We start from the raw sequence: 10,375 nt of genomic DNA, 5'->3' as shown, positions 1-10,375 counted from the left end.
GACGATATGTGGTAAGCGAGACCCTTGCTGGTGGGGGGAGGCGAGCCCCCCGGGGTACGTGTAACAGGAACAAGATTTGGGTTCGCTCAGAAATGCATCCCATTTTCAGTCTTTATGGCAGATTGCAATTAGATTCATGGAGGGTTCAGATGCTTCCTATGATGTACTTATCTTGTGTTGGATGGAAGCTTGCAGTGCTGCTCCTGTGCTCTTCATGTTCTGTGTGTGAGGGAAGCTTGCACTGCTGCTGCCTGTGCTGTACATGTTCAATGTGTGAGGGAAGCTTGCACTGCTGCTCCTGTGCTCTTCATGTTCAATGTGTGAGGGAAGCTTGCACTGCTGCTGCCTGTGCTGTACCTGTTCTATGTGGGAGGGAAGCTTGCACTGCTGCTGCCTGTGCTGTACCTGTTCTATATGTGAGGGAAGCGTGAACTGCTGCTGCCTGTGCTCTTCCTGGTCTGTGTGTGAGGGAAGCTTGCACTGCTGCTGCCTGTGCTGTACCTGTGCTGTGTGTGAGGGAAGCTTCGCCGCTGCTGCCGGTGCTCTTCATGTTCTGTGTGTGAGGGAAGCTTGCACTGCTGCTGCCCGTGCTCTTCATGTTCTGTGTGTGAGGGAAGCTTGCACTGCTGCTGCCTGTGCTCTCCCTGTTCTGTGTGGGAGGGAAGCTTGCACTGCTGCTGCCCGTGCTTTCCATGTTCTGTGTGTGAGGGAAGCTTGCACTGCTGCTACCTGTGTTGTAAATGTTCCATGTGTGAGGGAAGCTTGCACTGCTGCTGCCTTTGCTGTACCTGTTCTGTGTGTGAGGGAAGCTTGCACTGCTGCTGCCGGTGCTGTACCTGTTCTATGTGTGAGGGAAGCTTGCACTGCTGCTGCTTGTGCTCTTCATGTTCAGCGTGTGAGGGAAGCTTGCACTGCTGCTGCCTGTGCTCTTCATGTTCTGTGTGTGAGGGAAGCTTGCACTGCTGCTGCCTGTGCTCTTCATGTTCTGTGTGTGAGGGAAGCTTGCCCTGTGGCTGCCTGTGCTCTTCATTTTCAGCGTGTGAGGGAAGCTTGCCCTGTGGCTGCCTGTGCTTTTCTTGGTCTATGTGTGAAGGAAGCTTGCACTGCTTCTGCTGCCTGTGCTCTTCATGTTCTGTGTGTGAGGGAAGCGTGCACTCCCACTGTCTGGGGTCCTCTCGGTCTGTGTGTGAGGGAAGCTTGCACTGCTGCTGCCCGTGCTCTTCATGTTCTTTGTGTGAGGGAAGCTTGACCTGCCGCTGCTTGTGACCTTCCTGGTCGGTGTGTGATGAAAGCTTGCATTTCGCTGTCTGTGGTCTTCATGTTCTGTGTGTGAGGGAAGCTTGCACTGCTGCTGCCCGTGCTCTTCATGTTCTGTGTGTGAGGGAAGCTTGCACTGCTGCCTGTGCTGTACCTGTTCTATGTGGGAGGGAAGCTTGCACTGCTGCTGCCTGTGCTGTACCTGTTCTATGTGTGATGGAAGCTTGCACTGCTGCTGTCGGTGCTGTACCTGTTCTGTGTGTGAGGGAAGCTTGCACTGCTGCTGCCTGTGCTGTACCTGTTCTATATGTGAGGGAAGCGTGAACTGCTGCTGCCTGTGCTCTTCCTGGTCTGTGTGTGAGGGAAGCTTGCACTGCTGCTGCCTGTGCTGTACCTGTGCTGTGTGTGAGGGAAGCTTGCACTGCTGCTGCCGGTGCTCTTCATGTTCTGTGTGTGAGGGAAGCTTGCACTGCTGCTGCCCGTGCTCTTCATGTTCTGTGTGTGAGGGAAGCTTGCACTGCTGCTGCCTGTGCTCTCCCTGTTCTGTGTGGGAGGGAAGCTTGCACTGCTGCTGCCCGTGCTTTCCATGTTCTGTGTGTGAGGGAAGCTTGCACTGCTGCTACCTGTGTTGTAAATGTTCCATGTGTGAGGGAAGCTTGCACTGCTGCTGCCTTTGCTGTACCTGTTCTGTGTGTGAGGGAAGCTTGCACTGCTGCTGCCGGTGCTGTACCTGATCTATGTGTGAGAGAAGCTTGCACTGCTGCTGCTTGTGCTCTTCATGTTCAGCGTGTGAGGGAAGCTTGCACTGCTGCTGCCTGTGCTCTTCATGTTCTGTGTGTGAGGGAAGCTTGCCCTGTGGCTGCCTGTGCTCTTCATTTTCAGCGTGTGAGGGAAGCTTGCCCTGTGGCTGCCTGTGCTTTTCTTGGTCTATGTGTGAAGGAAGCTTGCACTGCTTCTGCTGCCTGTGCTCTTCATGTTCTGTGTGTGAGGGAAGCGTGCACTCCCACTGTCTGGGGTCCTCTCGGTCTGTGTGTGAGAGAAGCTTGCACTGCTGCTGCCCGTGCTCTTCATGTTCTTTGTGTGAGGGAAGCTTGACCTGCCGCTGCTTGTGGCCTTCCTGGTCGGTGTGTGAGGAAAGCTTGCATTTCGCTGTCTGTGGTCTTCATGTTCTGTGTGTGAGGGAAGCTTGCACTGCTGCTGCCCGTGCTCTTCATGTTCTGTGTGTGAGGGAAGCTTGCACTGCGGCCTGAGATCTTCATGGTCTGCGTGTGAGGGAAGCTTGGACTGTTGCTGCCCGTGCTCTTACTGGTCTGTGTGTGAGGGAAGCTTGCACTGATGCTGCCTGTGCGCTTCATGTTCTGTGTGTGAGGGAAGCTTGCACTGCGGCCTGTGATCTCCATGGTCTGTGTGTGAGGGAAGCTTGCACTGCTGCTGCCTGTGCGCTTCATGTTCTGTGTGTGAGGGAAGCTTGCACTGCAGCCTGTGATCTCCATGGTCTGTGTGTGAGGGAAGCTTGCACTCCTGCGTATGTGTGTGTGTGGGGGGGGGGGTCACAATTGCTGCATGTACCATACTGTGTGAACAAAGCTTACATTGCTGCTGTGCCTGTTCTGCATGTGGTCAAACGTGCTGCTCCTTCTGAAATATCCCCGTTCAGCAAGCGGGTGAAGCTTGCTCAGGTCTTGCCTCTGGTCTCCCTGTCCTGTGTGTAAGTGAAACATGAGCTACAACTTCTGCTCTGTGAGTGAACCAAGCTTCAGCTCATCTTACTGGTTCTGTACTTATTCTGAGCAACAGTTTTCAGTGCTTCAAGCTAAATATAAGTTTGCCAACCAGAGCACTGCATGTAGATTGAAAAAGGCAATCCCAAATGTGTTTTTCTGAAAATTGGTGACACCCTAAGGGAGCTGCCTTACCTAGTACCTAAGCCACGTCAATAAAGTTCCTTGTGGACTAACACACCTTTTTTAATTAACCACCACCTATCCACGACTACACATTCACTTGCCCTCTCACACGCATGCACCATATGGCTGGAACAAAAGATCTCCGCTAAAGAGCCCCTTCGCGGGTGCCCGTTGGACATTGCAGCGCCAGTCTGACGAGGAGCAGGACCCATATGATGAAGCATGACACCTAGCTTGCTGGGTGTGTGAGGGTTCTAGTTCCCAAGAGGGAATTCCCCCCTCCTCCTTCCCTCTTGGTCTTTTCCTTCTACACCACACACACTACCCTTTCCACCCAGTCCTTCCGGGGAACTTTGTGTACCTTCTTTGCTGCTAGTGATTTGGACTCACACACTGGACCTCGTTACAAATTGTCCACCTAAGGTTCCATTCTTTTGTTAAAAAAAGATCCCTGTGCTGTGCCTGCCCCCTCTCTCTCTGTGCTGTGCCCATTCTCTCTGTCAGGGATGCTTGCGTTGCTGATCCCTGTGCTGTGCCTGCCCTCTCTCTCTCTGTGTTGTACCCATTCTCTCTGGGAGGGAGGCTTGCATTGCTGATCCCTGTGCTGCGCCTGCCCTCTCTCTCTCTGTGTTGTACCCATTCTCTCTGGGAGGGAGGCTTGCATTGCTGATCCCTGTGCTGCGCCTGCCCTCTCTCTCTCTCTCTGTGCTGTACCCATTCTCTCTGGGAGGGAGGCTTGCACTGCTGCTTTCCATACTATGTCTGTTCTGTGTGTGAGAGAATTTAGACTTTTCATAGCCAGGTGGGCAGAAAATCGGGATTTTATTAAAGACAGAGAGGCTACAATTCTGCAAATCTTCTTTATTGCCAGCTCACAACAGCAACAATTGAAGAATATAGAACTTTAATAATGTTCTAATAGCCTGTAAAGTCCCCCCACACGCAGTGTTCTCCCTTTGGCACAGCAAACGAGATAACTTCTGTTGTCATTAACCTCCAAACAAAACTTGTTCCCATTGGTGAGAGAGAAGCCTCTTACTCTGAAAGCGAAACAATCCATATATTCAGCAACTTTTCCAGTAATTAAGGTGTCCAGCCATCATCATCATCATCATTTGAGGAATTCAGGGAAAAACGGAAAACTTGGCTGTTTAGACAAGTTTATTGGACAACTTAGACAATAATCGCCCCTCTTCTCCCCAGCACCATGAGACCTTTTTGGTGGACTTTCGCTTAACATAACATCAAACTCCACCCATCAAAGGGTCCCGCCTTCAGTGGTAAAACTGTTTCATGACAAGGATCCTGACTTAGGCGGGGGGGCGTCATGAATTTATTTCCTATGAATAATTGGGATATTTCATCTTTCTCCTTAAAATGTCCTTCACTCTAATGCAAGTTTCTCCAATACATTTCTCTTGATTTCGGTCTTTCAAGCTCCCTCAAAAGCAGGGCTTAGTTTGTAAAGAAAATAATATGTCCTCAAAGTTACCCAGTACCAAGGCTGCCTGGATGTGATTCTACCTCAGGCCTCTTTCTCCCACCTCCCTACTCTTCCTGTCTGTTTGTCTCACTCCTGCAAGTTCTTCGTCATCCATGCTTTCTCTCTTTGTCACTGTTTACTTGCCGTTCTCATCTTTTCTCCCTTCTCTGCCTTTCTGCCTGTTGCTCTGGGTCAAAGTCTGATCACGAAAAGTAAGTCCCAGTCCCAAAACATGCCTTGCCATGCCACCACCTTCAACCACCGACACCAATTCGGCACTGCCCGCAGGAGTTCCAAAGTGATGTTGATTGTCCACTTGTGTGGACAGGTCCACCTCATGGGACCATGCGGGCATCTGAGCCACGGGGCGCAGATGCCAGAGAAGGTCCGAGGCTGCCCCCTACTGCCTGCCCAGCCAAGCTCTGGTTTGAGAGCAGATGCTCACTGAAGACTGGTGCTCCTCAGGCACACTTTGCATGCGTTGATATTTATACAGCGTAAGCCTTGCAGATGTGGTAGAGCCAGAGGTGTAACACAGGCCCCCGCAGCCCCTGCGGTGCGGGGGGGCCCCAAGCTCCAGGGGGCCCCCCTCAGCACAATACTCTGGCAGGAGAGCTTCTGATTGAGTCCGGAGGGGGACCCTACACGTACCTTGCAGGGGGACCCACTCAAGTTTTGTTATGCCAGTGGGTAGAGCGCTGTCCATCCATGGGGGACAGGGCCATGATTTGGGATCGTGTGCACCAAGTAGACTTTCAGGTGATTGAAATCCACACATTTACAACTTGAGGCACATACGTCACTTTTCCCATGTTAAAAATGACGCACAAATGGTGCAAGGGCCTTGTGAATAAGCCCCTAAGGGCTTGGTCAACAACCAGATGTCGCCGTGTTCCTGGAGTGGACGTGCTGCATGCCGGTGTCGCAATTCGAGCCTCTAATCACTTGATTTGTGGTTCCAGAGTTTCATGGAAGGTGCACATTTGTTGACAGGACCTTTAGCCGGTGACTGATCAGAGATCCTGTTGTGGCCCGCTGCTTCTGGGAATTGGGTACAGTTTGTCTAAAGCTGCTCCTGATCTTGAACACGGTCAAGGCAGTTTCAGTCTGTGGTGTGCGCTAGATAAAGAGCAAATTTATTCCCAGTCGCGTGCAATGATTCACAGACGTGGCATCAGTCTCATGGAATATTGATAAGATAATATGTCTAGGTGACGTGGATTGTAACACTGTCCTTGGGTTCTGGTGAAATTTATAAGACGATCGGCCTCTGGCTTTGTGGTCTGTGTTACCAGAGGCCAAGGTTCGAGGAACTAGAACTGCAGTCCGAGCAACCTTGGCCGATGCCCGGTGGAGCTGTCCTTTGCAGCTATAGAGGAGTTTGGCCCTGGTTCACCCCCTCGGCCATCACCTACCCAGCCAGACATCTGACATTGTTTTCCTCGTCCCCCGCTATGTTTCCTTCCCTCTACCTTTCTCCTTTATCTATACTTGGAACCAGCAACAGAAGTAATTATGTAACCTGTAACTTGCTGATCCTCATGTAAAGCGCTCTGATACCTCCGGGTCTAGCCAGCGCTATATAAAACTTTGCAAATAAATAAAATCTGCAGCAGCTGAGGAGAACTCTGGGAAACCTTAGAGTCTCCAGGGGTAGCTGTGGCCGAGCTCCCCAGAAGCCCACCAGTGCCCACACTAAGGGATGATTTGGATCTTGGCGGACGCGTTACTCTGCCATGACGGGTATCCCATCTGCCGAAGTATAAACTCCATTATATCCTACGGGATTTATATTTTTGCGGACGGGATATCCGTCACAACGGTGACTGGTATCCCATCCGCCGAAGTATAAACTCCATTATATCCTACGGGATTTATATTTTTGCGGACGGGATATCCGTCACAACGGTGACTGGTATCCCATCCGCCGAAGTATAAACTCCATTATTTCCTATGGGATTTATGTTTCGGCAGACGGGATAACCGTCACCGTTGTGATAGCGTAACCCGTCTACCGAAATGTAACTCAGGCCCTACGTGTCAGGATTACCGAATACCAAGGCTGCCTAGTCTTGACGTCACCTCCTGCCCCTTCCTTCCACCACCAGACAGTCCCTGCCTCTTTATCTCACTCCTGCAGGGTCCTTTCATTCCGATTTATGACTTTTGTACTGTTTTCCCATCTTACTCTTCCCGCTTCTTTCCCGTTTTTCTGCATTTCTCTCTCTTGTCCTGGGTCAAAGTCTGATGATAAAGAATGCTGCTGGTGGGGCCCCCCCTTGCCAGCCTCTTACTCCCTTCCTTTCCTCGGTGTCACAGTGCATTTCACTCTCCCCAACTTCACCTATATCTATTCAGCTTTCCACTCCCACTCTCCAATCAATCGATCAATCAAATCAGGATTTATAAAGCGTAGCTAATCACCCGCAAGGGTATCAATTCTCTTTTGTGTCCATTCTCTGTGGTATCTTCCAGTGTCCCGCCCTCTCTCTTCTCCTGCATGGCTCTTGTCCCTTTCACTTCCCATCCTCTGTCCCCCCTCGTACCACTTCACTTCCCACACTTCTCTTCTCAGATCTCTACATTCTTCCTTATATACCTTCACTCGTTTCTTTATTCCGCAACTTCCAGCCCTGCACTTACCCACCTAATACCACTTTTTTAAGTGTATTTCCCTCTCTCCATTCCCAAAAGAAGTTTCCATTCTTGTTTCCACTCTGCACGGTTTGGATTCCCCTGTCCTAATTTTTTTTCTAGCTTCATCTTTTTCTTCACTTTTCTCTCTCTGTCGTGTTACATTGCTGATTTCACTCTCCCACCTGCATCCAGAATCTTTAGGTTCTTATTTACATCGTACCTTTCTCCCCATATCACTACGTCACTAGTAGTGTATCTTTACTCTCCACACCACTCTCTTCCTCTGTCTGTTTCTTTTTCCTCTGTTTTCCTCACCTTCCCTCTCTTTCTGTCTCTGTACTGTGTCCTCTCACCAGTTTGTATTTTTCTATTCTGTGTCTCTCCACTCTTTTCCCTCTCCCTTTTTTCCATTGCTTCACTTCTCCCCACTTTCTCTCCCCTCTCTAACTCTCTCCGTACCTTTCCACTCTTCCCTGTATCTCTCCATCCGCCTCTTCTCCTTACGATCTGCAGCTCTCCACCCTTTCTCTCTTCTGCACCTCTCTTCTCTTCCATCCGTCTCTATTCTCTCCTCTGTTGTGTCTTCCCTGTACTTCTCCACCTCCTTTTATTCTCTCCACTTTCCCTTGTACCTCTCCATGGCCCCATGCATGTCTCTATTCTGTCCTCCACCTCGCTATTCACATCTTTACCCTCCGCCCTTCTTTGTATCTTTCCACCCTCCCCGTCTCCTTATCCCTTACATCGCTCCACCTCTTCTTTATTCCCTCCACCTGTATTTCTTCATTCTTCCAATTATCTAGGTTTTTGTTCCACTACCTTTGTTTCTCCTCCCTGTCTCTCCATCCTCTTTCCTTCCCCTATGACTTGGTACTCTTTTCCTTCCCGTCTCTGCCTCCCTCTTCCACCTCAGAGTTAATGCAGAGGCGTGTCTGTCCTGAGACTTTGTGCACGTGGACTTCTGGGTGGACTCAAGAAATTATCACGTAACTTGCTGGGAGGTGTTATGGTGTGGTTATTAACGGTTATGACGTAATGAGAGTGCGGTGTATGTTGGAATGCTGAGGGATAAAGACGCACAATCCAGAGCTCTGTGTGTAGCGTATTCCTTTGCGTACGGTTTGTACTCTCAGCGATGTCTGAAAGAATGCGTGATTATATAGGATGTGGGAGATTATTGCCCCATGGATCCTACCGGAGTTGGGCCGGTCTGTAGTCACACATACGCCAAGACCGGGCACCCGCTTCTAGAACCTAGTCAGTTACCAGTCCAGGACCCTGTGGATTCACGCTGAGAGTACAACCCGTAAGTTTGCGGTACTAACTACTACAGGAGAGGGTGCACCTTAGAGTGTGCATACCACTGTGTTAGTATCGGTCCTGAAGAAAGCCTCGCTACTTTGCAGATGGAGGCTGAAACATGTTGACCAGCCACCTTTCACTGTTTTGATGTTGGGATGTCACTGGTCATTTAATACCAGAGGGGACATCCTCTCCTTAGTTTTAACATTACCTTACTTTGCCAGCATTAAAAATCTTTAGGTCAAGTAAAGGTATTTTTACTTTTCACTAGCTCACTCCCAAAAAACATACCCGCTCCCCTGTAAACAGGCGTTTTAGCACACCTGAGTGGCATTCGGCCGCTCGGGTGGAAACCCCAGGATGAAGCATGTCACCAACCATGTTGATGAGTGAGGGATCTTTTTAAAAGCAAATGCTACTCCTTCTGCTTTGTGCAAAAACAATTGATTCAGAATTACTCTTTTGTTGTTTGGATAGATTTATTGAAAGGGGACCAGGAGTGGTTCTGTTTGAATACCCTTTCTCTCTTGGTGTTTAAGCAGGCAGCGTAAGAAGCCCAGGGCGCATCAATGGATGCGTGTTGCGGGGAGGCCTGAGTTCCAAAGGCCCCCCTCCGACACTGTGCATGAGCGGTGGGCCCCTGGCCGGAGAGCTCCTGACTGGGGCCCCCCTCCTTGCAGGGGTGGGTCCTCAAGTTTCGTTACACCACTGATCCTTCTCCTACCTCATGGCGACAACTTGGAACGACCTCCACTTGCAACTCCGGCCTCCACCTCTCTCCTGGAATTCCGAAAGGCACTACAGGTTCCCGGCTTCCTATTTACATGTTCCACTGCCTTCTCTTTACAGGTCGCCCTGTTGTTACTTACATGTTCTCCTGGCTCCTATTTACTGGGTCTCGTGTTTACTAGTCCTCCTGCTTCATGTTATCTGGTCCTCCAAGCGATATTTAGCAGTCCGCGTGCCTTATTTTTTTCTTTTTAAAGTTTCATAATAGGCGAACTAGACCCGATACATCGAGTATCAGAACACTTTACATGAGCACCAGTTCCGTTACAGAAGAACACTTTAATTTTTGTTAGGCACAGGGAGATGAAGTGGTTTGCCCAGAATCACAGGATGTTGAGCGTTGTTGCTGAGACTTGAACCCGGTTCCCCAGCTTCGAGGTCGACTGCTCTAGCCGTAAGGCTACATCCTCTCCCCTTATTGTTATTTCCCCCTCCAACTCACATTTACTGGTTCCCCAGCATCCTATGTACCCAGACCACTACCTCATATTTACCAGCCCCGCCTCAAGTTAAGTGGTCCTCTGACTCATATTTCCTAGTCCGCCTGTCTCATAACCTCTCTATTATTTTGGACACAACAGCCATTGGCTGCAGGAGTATAAACATTGTCTCTCATAGCAGCTTAAAGTCCTGGAAGCTACATAGCATTACCAGTCTGCTGTAGGACTCAGTGACCTGGTCCCGGGCCCCTGCTGTAAGACTCAGTGACCTGGTCCCGGGCCCCTGTGGAAAGACTCAGTGACCTGGTCCCGGGCCCCTGCTGTAAGACTCAGTGACCCGGTGCAGGGGCCCTGCTGTAAGACTCAGTGACCTGGTGCCAGGACCCTGCTGTAAGACTCAGTGACCCGGTGCAGGGGCCATGCTGTAAGACTCAGTGACCTGGTGCCAGGGCCCTGCTGTAAGACTCAGTGACCTGGTGCCAGGGCCCTGCTGTAAGACTCAGTGACCTGGTGCCAGGGCCCTGCTGTAAGACTCAGTGACCTGGTGCCAGGGCCCTGCT

The 10,375-nt window shown here is 50.5% G+C and overlaps 1 long non-coding RNA gene across 1 annotated transcript; it reads left to right on the top strand.

Moving 5' to 3' along the window:
- The first annotated feature begins 5,324 nt into the window (after positions 1-5,324).
- On the top strand, positions 5,325-8,370 carry LOC147678744 (uncharacterized). The gene is made up of 2 exons (XR_015302495.1): positions 5,325-6,493; positions 6,581-8,370. It is a non-coding gene; the product is annotated as an uncharacterized LOC147678744 (long non-coding RNA).
- The last annotated feature ends 2,005 nt before the right edge of the window (positions 8,371-10,375 follow it).

Source organism: Lissotriton vulgaris, chromosome 12 (assembly GCF_964263255.1).
Source record: "Lissotriton vulgaris chromosome 12, aLisVul1.2, whole genome shotgun sequence".
NCBI classification, from domain to species: Eukaryota; Metazoa; Chordata; class Amphibia; order Caudata; family Salamandridae; genus Lissotriton; species Lissotriton vulgaris.
Note: the sequence above shows the minus strand (reverse complement) of the source record. Positions and strands in the feature narration are given on the sequence as shown.